A 9,633-nucleotide genomic window follows, 5' to 3' on the forward strand; every position below is an offset into this window, starting at 1 on the left:
TCATCCCTGCCAAGTGTACTATTGCAGAGGTTAGTGCTTATCAGACCATCCTATTAAAGGAACACAACAAGACCAAACAGTCAGAACTATCCCAGAGAACTCCAGACACTCCGTCTTTCCAAGAGCCCACCATAACCTTCAATTTTGGTGACTCCCCAGTTCCATTGGAATGGAAACAGCGCATCACTCAGCAGCTCAGCGGCATGCCTGAGGTGTTTGCACAGCACGACCTGGATTTTGGCCGGACGGACCAGGTGCGACATCATATAAAACTTTCGGATGGCACGCCTTTCAAACTACGTGCCCGGCCAATCCACCCACGGGACATTGAGGCTGTCCGGAAGCACATTCAGGAACTCCTTGATGCAGGAGTTATTAGAGAGTCAGAGTCCCCATTTGCGTCACCCATAGTGGTAGTCCGGAAAAAGAACGGCCAAGTCCGGTTGTGCATCGATTATAGGCGTCTAAACCTTCAGACTATAAAAGATGCGTACAGCCTTCCGAAGCTAGAGGACACATTCTCAGCCCTCAATGGTTCACAGTGGTTCTCTGTTCTTGATCTAAAATCAGGGTACTACCAGATCGAGGTCGAAGAAGCAGACAAACCGAAGACGGCCTTTGTGTGCCCTCTCGGCTTCTGGGAGTTCAACAGAATGCCTCAGGGTGTAACGAACGCCCCTAGCACGTTCCAGCGGTTAATGGAGCGGTGCATGGGGAATATGCATTTGAAGGATGCATTGGTCTTTCTTGATGACGTGATAGTATTCTCCCGAACCCTTGAGGAACACGAAGAAAGACTCATGAAAGTGCTCACTCGTCTAAAAGAGTTTGGGTTAAAGCTGTCACCAGAGAAATGTGTCTTCTTCCAGACTTCAGTCCGTTATCTGGGACATGTGGTCTCCAGAAATGGAGTTCGGACTGACCCTGAGAAGATTTCGGCCCTTAAAACATGGCCTGTCCCACAGACCCTGCGAGAGTTAAAGTCGTTCCTTGGTTTTGCTGGGTATTATAGAAGGTTCGTTAAGGGGTATTCCAGCATTGTGAAACCTCTCCACAACTTAACTTCAGGGTACCCACCTAGCCACAAGAAATCAAAAGTAAACGCAAGACAAAGTGCACATCAGTACCATGACCCAAAAGACCCTTTCGGAGGTCGCTGGACGCCAGCTTGCCAGGAAGCCTTCGAGTCAGTCATCCAAAGTCTCACCACTGCTCCTGTACTTGCCTTCGCTGACCCCCAGAAACCCTATATACTGCACACCGACGCCAGTACCACCGGGCTTGGTGCTGTATTGTATCAGGAGCAAGAGGGACAACTTAGAGTCATAGGCTATGCAAGTAGAGGGCTGTCACGGAGCGAAAATCGCTATCCAGCGCACAAGTTGGAGTTTCTGGCGCTCAAGTGGTCAGTTACAGAAAAGTTCAGCGACTATCTCTACGGCAACCACTTCACTGTTGTAACGGATAGTAATCCGCTGACTTACATTCTGACTTCAGCAAAACTTGACGCAACTAGCTATAGGTGGCTAGCAGCACTGTCCACATTCTCTTTCAAACTCCTCTATCGTCCAGGGAAGCAGAATGGAGATGCGGATGGATTATCACGCAGACCACACGGAGGGCTAGCGGACGACCTGAAATCACAAAAAGAGATTGAACGCATACAACAGTTCACTCAAGATCACCTTTGTGATCCAGACAACATCAATGCTGTAAATCAGTCTGTGGTGAAAGCAATCTGTGAGAGGCAGTTCACCTACAGCGTCAGTCCTGACAATGAAAGAGAGGCAGATGCAGATTGTGTTGCCTTGGTGGAGGTGCTTGCTGTGTCTCCTAGTGCTGTACCTGATAGCTATGGGCAAGAGGAACAGTTTGGAGGTCTGCCAACCATTCCCCATCTAACTGAGGCAGAGCTGGCAGACGAGCAAAGAGCCGATCAGTGTATAAAGCATGTTATTTCTCAGATCGAATATGGGGACACACCACCTCCAACCGTGCGCACACAGTTCCCTGAGCTTCCACTGCTCCTCCGAGAGCATAACCGTCTTGAGCTCCGCAACAATGTCTTGTACCGGCGACGCCAAGAGAGGTCCCAGAAAACCTACCAGCTTGTACTTCCAGCTGAGCTTCGCAACACAGTTCTCACCAGCCTGCATGACCATATGGGTCACATGGGAGTCGACCGTACACTGGACCTTGTAAGGTCAAGATTTTATTGGCCAAGGATGGCTTTGGACGTGGAAAGGAAAGTGAAGACGTGTGGCAGGTGCGTGCGGAGGAAGGCACGGCCTGAAAGAGCGGCCCCCTTGGTCAACATTAATACGACACGACCTCTTGAACTCTTGTGCATGGACTTCTTGTCCCTGGAAGCTGACAGGAGTGGAACCAAAGATATATTGGTGATCACGGACCACTTCACTAAATTTGCAGTTGCTATCCCAACACCTAATCAAAAGGCCCGCACAGTGGCAAGGTGTCTGTGGGAGAACTTTATGGTACACTATGGCATCCCAGAAAAATTGCATAGTGACCAGGGTCCAGATTTCGAGTCCCGCACAATCAAGGAGCTCTGTCAGGTGGCTGGTATCCACAAGGTGAGGACAACCCCATACCATCCTAGGGGCAATCCTGTGGAACGATTTAATCGTACCTTGCTTGATATGCTGGGAACTCTCCGTGATCAAGATAAGTCCTGTTGGCGTGACCATGTAAGACCCCTGGTCCACGCTTATAACTGCACCAGGAATGAAGTGACTGGTTTCACCCCGTACGAACTGATGTTCGGACGCCAACCTCGGTTGCCAGTTGACCTTGCATTCAACCTGCCAGTGCAAGAGGAACAACACTCATCTCACTCTGAATATGTGCAAAAACTCAAGTCACGTCTCAAAGAAAGCTACAAGTTAGCTATGGACAAGGCTGCAAAGATGGCTCACAAGAACAAAATGAGGTTTGACAGACATGTAACTGCATCAGACTTGGAAGCTGGAGATCGGGTATTGGTCAGGAATGTCCGTATCCGGGGCAAACATAAGATTTCAGACAAGTGGGAACACACTGTGCATGTAGTGGTGAGAAGGGCAGGCAACCTCCCAGTATATACAGTTAAGCCTGAAAACAAAGATGGTCCCCTAAGAACACTACACCGGGATCTGTTGCTACCATGTGGCTACCTACCTGTGGAGGAAAGCAGTGAGCATGTACAGAAGCCAGTGTCACGCAGGCCAAGAACCCGTGCAAATCCAGCGCTAGAGGAAGAGAACTCCTCAGACGAAGAAGATGATTTGCTCATTCCTGTTTGGTTGAGTTCCCCTGTCCACACAGTGAGTGAGAGTCCTGTAAATGTTCCTGATATTGACAACCCACCTGTTTTTGACAGCCAATCTGATTTTGGCAACATACCTGATATGCCTAACAGTACTACAGATGATACTGAGTACTTATCTACCAATGGAGTCACACCGACCGAACAAGTGGATGAAATAACCTTAACTGAGACTGACTCACCTGTTGATGACCCAGACGTCCAAGAAAGGCAACTTCCATTTCAGGAGGCTGGCACCAGAGGTGCGAATTCTGAGGAGAGAGTGGAGGAGATAGTCCCAGTGGATACAAGGGAAAACATGGATACAAATGATTCTGTAAGGAGATCTGAGAGAAACCGTCGTCCGCCACGACGGCTTGACTATACGGAGCTAGGCAATCCTCTGATCACTGCAGCAAAATCATTCTTGCAAGGACTGTCTTCAGCTTGGGCCGATGTCATCAGTGATGGTGAAGAGCCTGCTTCGCCCTCTTCCTTGACCCGTCAAATAATCATCATTTAACTGTCTACCATGCACAGGGACGTGCATGAGTTCAGGAGGGGAGGGTGTAGCCCAGATGAAAAATATCATACTTATTCTCTTTATATTAACTGTCCACATCAACAAGCGTCGTATTTCCTATGACCATTGAATGCACCTCTCAGTTCACCCCACGTGAGGGCACCTAGCTCAGCAACCAATCAGAGCCTACCCAGGCCGCATTGACCCTGTCAGCCAGGAAGTGAGGTGGAGGTGCATGGTGTCCCGGGTTTTTCTTATCTCAGCAAGAGGAGTGGAGGCATCTGCTACTCAAACCGAGAAATCCACGGACAAAAGAGAGGAAAACTCAGGATTGAGAGGAAGGAAAACCAGCCTACTTACCTGCTGGAAGTCCGGAGTCGAGTGGCTGGATGAAGGAGAGAGGCAACGTCGGTAAGACGAGTGTTATTCTGATGGAAAAAACTTGTAGAGACTTACCGTCGCGATCATGCTAATGCTAGCTCGGTGTCTCACAGGCTAACCACTCACCTTTCATCCGGAGAGCTGCTGCAATTCCAACGCCAGTGTGTGTTGGGCTTTTGTGAAACAGAGCAACGGTGAGCAACATGTTCTTAGCTGCTCTAAAGCTAAATTTTGTCAGTTCACTGTGAGTTTAAAGTAATCTAGAGGGTAATTTTTAGTGCATTTCTCTCTCACGAATAGGCCTATAGCGTGGAGAAATTAAGCACACTGCTTTAATGCCTCTGAACTGAACTCATATGTATATTTTGTTGCTTATTTGCACATAGTTCTGAATTTGTTATGGTGTATTGTATTTTGAGTGTCAATGGTTACTTACCATAAGTATTGTTTAATTAATGTTTACATGAATAGAGAAATATTTGAGCAACTTAGATGTTTAGTTCTCATATTTGATATGCTTGAAAATTGAATGTTGTACAACAGAACTGTGAGATTTGATAAGATTTAAGATGTTGATGCAATGAATATGAGGTGATGCAATATTTTGATTTTGTATTTTAACCTTAAACAATGCATCTGAAACAGACTGATTAGAATGTACATTTTATGACCTGGATTATAGGTCAGGTTTTTTGGAGAGGACGGAAAAGTCCAAGGACCAGGACGATATTCTGGTTGTGATAGATGGCGAGCCAACCACTTTGAGGACGATCTACCCCAAAGAAGATACACACCACACACTCATACATTCCAGTTACATTCACAAGGACCTTTGAAGTTGGCTATCGCCAGCTTAACTCTAAATTCTTAAAGGGCCCCAACGAGTACTTTTATTTTGTTGAGTGTGCACACTATTTATTTTATTTTATACTTTATCTGTACAAATTGGACAAATACCTGTCATACTTTGTAACAATACAAGAGTGGCTACTCAAAAGTTAACATTGTGTCCAGGTCATTATTGCTGCTCAATACTTTGGCTCCATACGAATTTGGTGTCTTCTGATTCTGGCCAGGGTCTTATTACGAGCCCAAGTAATTATTGCGCTGTAATTCACCTTTATACCTTAAAGTTGGTTACACATGGTTTAGCATAAATACCTTTTTTTTTTACCCAGGCACTTCCTTGTTATATAATGCTCTGTTATATAATAACACTAAAGTTAAATGTTAAAACGCAAACCACTTAACTATTTCCCCCAAAATTCATATGATGCCCTTTTTTGTATCTGTATATCAGAAAAGGGTTGACTTAAACTTGTCAGTTCAGTTCACTGGAGTTTTATTTATATAGTGCCAAGTAACAACAACAGTCATCTCAGGGCACTTTATACGGCAAGTTAAAAACCATATAGCATTAGAGAGAAAACACAAACAATTTGATGACCTTCTATCAGCAAGCGCTTGGCAAAAGTTTGAAGGAAAAACTCCCTTTTACCAGAAAAAAACATCTGGCAAAACCAGTGTAAACAAACAAATACATTTACACAATCCATAAAGAAAGTCTGATTTTAATAGTTCATATTCACTGTTAACTTTTTGAAAATGGAAAAACAATCCTGTAAGCTGGTAAACCTGTTACAAAACATGTTCTGCAAATCAAAATCAAGTACAAACATGAACTCCCTTTTTTTCTTCATGAGCACACAGACACGTGTATTAACAAAAAAGCAAACCCCCCCCCCCCCCCCCCCCCCCCCCACAAAAATGCATTCCTATGTCATGTTTACAGAGCACTGGGTTCAGAGTTTTAAGGGAAAAGTGTGTATAAATAAACTAGCAAAGAAACAAAACCAGTTGAAGCTGAAATGGAAGTGAATGAGTTTAGACTTTGATAGAGCCATTTTTACTGTGTACAAAGGTCAAAAACATGTGGTAGATGGAGAGGAGGCAGTGACAGGAAGCAGGTGCCCAGGGTGTGTGTTTACACTTTTTTAAATGTACCAGAAAGGTGAACTCTTTTTTTTTTTAGGAAAATAAAGAGAGAGGGGAGACCTACAAATTGTAGGAAAAAAGTAAAGGATTCTGTGTGCAGGATATTGTAGGTTTTCCAAGGATTGCCTGATCCTAAATATATGGACATGGTGACTGTGAGAGCTGTCTTTAAGTGATACCTTCATGCACACAGATTAAAAGCTTTTTATCTGGATCCCATTTGAAAACCCAAAATAAGAAACAGTGAAAATGATAAACAAAAGTGACAGAGATCACTACTGTGTTGAAATACTGAAACAAAAAAAATGAGTGGCAGTAAATTCCAGGTATTTAACGTGTAAAGTGATGTCACAGAAGTCACGTGAGCGACTTTCTTTGCATATAGCTGCTGATAATGGCGCACCTTTATACCCTCGACGAGATAACAGGTCCACAGTGTAAGGAGCTGCGTTGGCATGGTCATATTTCTTCATTGTGCGAGATGAAAGATGAAATATCCAGTTTCAGAAATTTCTGAAGACCACACAGATCCTATAGTTACTGAGGAAAGACTGAACACTTTTAAAACTTTTTACAGAGAAGGTAACTGGCTGCACGGAGGTCGGTACATGATCCAAAAAACTAAAAGAAGAAGAAGAAGAAAAAATAGGATGTGTCTATGCACTAAAATCTGTAGACCAAATCTGTAACTTTTTTTAAACTGTCTGTCATGCCATGCTTTTTTTGTTGTTTCTACATTTAGATTGAATTGTACTGCAGAAAAATTCATGATCAGCTTAACCCAAAAATGATTCCCACCTCCTGTTCGTCAAATGAATTGTTCTCCATGCACTGAATAAGTAATGCAGGGATGTGAATATACTATTACATCAATGCATTCCACCAATAGATCCTCAAACACCCTGTACTATGACAAGTTTTATGCCTACCTCTAAAAATATGTCTTTTCTTTATCCTGTCTTCATGCTTTGCCGTTGAATGGTTGCATACATAAATTCTACATTACCTTGAAAACAATAAATTGTAAGACAGAAATAAGAGATGCTATAATATATATTCTTTGTAGCTGGCCTTTATAGCTCACACCACGAGAAATTTGAAGAAATTTAAGTAAACTTAGTGCCTAAACTGTTGCTTTAAAGCAGACACATTATTCTACAAACTATCTATATGTAGACAGGATGGATAATATTAATTAAAGTTAAGTACACGGGCTTTTCCAGATTCTGAATATTCCCAGGAATGCTGGAAATGAATTACTGTTAATCAAAACAAGTCTGTTATTTGAATGAAATTATCTTTTTTGGCGATAAGCGCTTGTACGCCCCTTGTTTACTGCTCTTTATGAGTTTGAAACTTGCTAAACTAACTGTTAATTGCTTTGAGCTCTGCAAGTAAACACTATGATGTTGAGTGATTTGATGACCAAGACCGCCCTCTAGTGGAAATATCTGCGAATTGCAGTGCTGCTGATTTGCGTCGATGCCTAAACATTAGATTTCATTTGTCGGTCGACACAGGACAGAACAAACCCATGCAGCTGGCACATGAAAAATGTGTTCAGATACTAAGATCGTACACTTTTATGTTAATTTATAACTTGTTAGTATAATTAAATGCTCCAAAACTACTGAATATTATTCAGTTAAAAATGATCCAAACCATAAAACAATGCATATTTGTGAAACCTAATATGCTTAAAATAAACAATTTAAACATTTTTATAAAGCTGTGTAGGAGTGAATATGGCATGTGGCTCTTTTGTATTTTTTATGTCGATGAAATGAAAGTTGTTGCTAATACTTAAATATATGCTATGTCATGTTAGGCAAAACGTTACATGATCCACTTTTAGTGGATGCTCATATTTAAATTAAAGTCCTACTAAATAACGCACTGAATGGTCAAAAAGAGGTAAAAAGTCAACACCATTACTGCCGAAACCCGGGATCGAACCAGGGACCTTTAGATCTTCAGTCTAACGCTCTCCCAACTGAGCTATTTCGGCGGTATGTGCTGCAACGTCGTAAATCTATACCAAATGGTTTTTTACCTATGTGACACGTATGAAGTAAATATGTTTGTATGTGAACTTCGTATTCTCTCCCAACAGCTGATAGTTGACGTAAGTAGATAGAGCCATAAAGCTATCTAGAGGACTCAGGTAACGGTAGAATTTCCCTTCAAGCCGCTAGACGTCATAGTCCTGAGCCACAGGGAGCCATAAAGCAGTACGAAAATAACGGTTTTAATAATACCGCCACTGCTATTACAAAGACAGTGAAAAGAACGAAAAACGACGGAAAAGTTTCAGATAATGTTGCATTTCAGCTGTGATCAGTTACAATTGTTCCAACGTTTGGACACAAGATGGCGCCATTGGCGACCATAACATGCTGTTCCCGTTCATTATTATTATTATTATTATTATTATTATTATTATTATTATTATTATTATTACTGTTGCTGTTGCTGTTGCTGTTACTGCTATGCTGTCTATGGCTCGTGATAAAAATAGCTGCAAAGTAAAACGGATATCCAGCATCGTAATGAGCTTATTCTGTTCATTTTGTTGGTCAAATCACCATAGACTAGATGCATCATCAATTTGGGACTCTACTTCAATCAGGCCAAATAGATTTTTATTTACCTCAGACTGCTCAGCTGGGATGGGGTGGGATTTATATGAAATGAAGGCAATAAAAATAGTACATATTTACTAGGGAAAAAATAAATATATTTAACAAAATAATTGCAGCATATCTTACGTTTACTAGCATGCTGTATTCCAATGCTCTGACATAGCACTGGATTATTTTTCTGCAATTTGTCCTTCACTGTCTTTTTTCATCTAAAGCCCACATTTCTTCATTCTTAAAGTGCTCCTGATACACATCCTACCAGATATTAATTACATTTACTCTTACACACATTAAAGAAGGCCTTTAGAAAAACTGTGTGAGACTTTGTCATAAAATTGTAGTCTGAAGCAGTATTGTGGGACTCCTCTTGGCCTAAAGTAGAAAACCATAAAGCCTGCTAATCTTATCGTTCTACACTTCTCTTTTTTTCCAACAGGGTTCTGCAGTGATGCAGTGCTGTCCCTTTATTAGTCATACAATATCACAATGCCAGTTTCTCTGCCTCCCGTCCCCTCTCTGTTTTCCCCCTAATCTCCCCTCCATTCTGCCTCTCATTCTCTCTCAATCTCTCTCTCCCATTTTTGTCCCTCTGTCATCCCTCAAGGTGACTTTCCTTCCTTCACAGACACTGCAGCTGTTCCTCGCTTTTGTTCTTGAAGGCCTGAGTGTGGATAAGAGATGAGAGAGATGCAGACCGGCAGAATAAAGAGAAGGAGAGCCAAAGAAGAAAATGGAAGTGCGAAAGAGGAGGGGGACTGATGAGATTATCAAGCAGGATGGAGGAATGT

The 9,633-nt window shown here is 42.3% G+C and overlaps 1 non-coding gene across 1 annotated transcript; it reads right to left on the reverse strand.

Moving 5' to 3' along the window:
* Positions 1 to 8,138: 8,138 nt before the first annotated feature.
* Positions 8,139 to 8,211, reverse strand: trnaf-gaa (transfer RNA phenylalanine (anticodon GAA)). Its single transcript has one exon. It is a non-coding gene; the product is annotated as a tRNA-Phe (tRNA).
* Positions 8,212 to 9,633: the final 1,422 nt, after the last annotated feature.

The sequence above is a fragment of the Maylandia zebra genome, linkage group LG5 (assembly GCF_041146795.1).
Source record: "Maylandia zebra isolate NMK-2024a linkage group LG5, Mzebra_GT3a, whole genome shotgun sequence".
In the NCBI taxonomy this organism is placed as follows: Eukaryota; Metazoa; Chordata; class Actinopteri; order Cichliformes; family Cichlidae; genus Maylandia; species Maylandia zebra.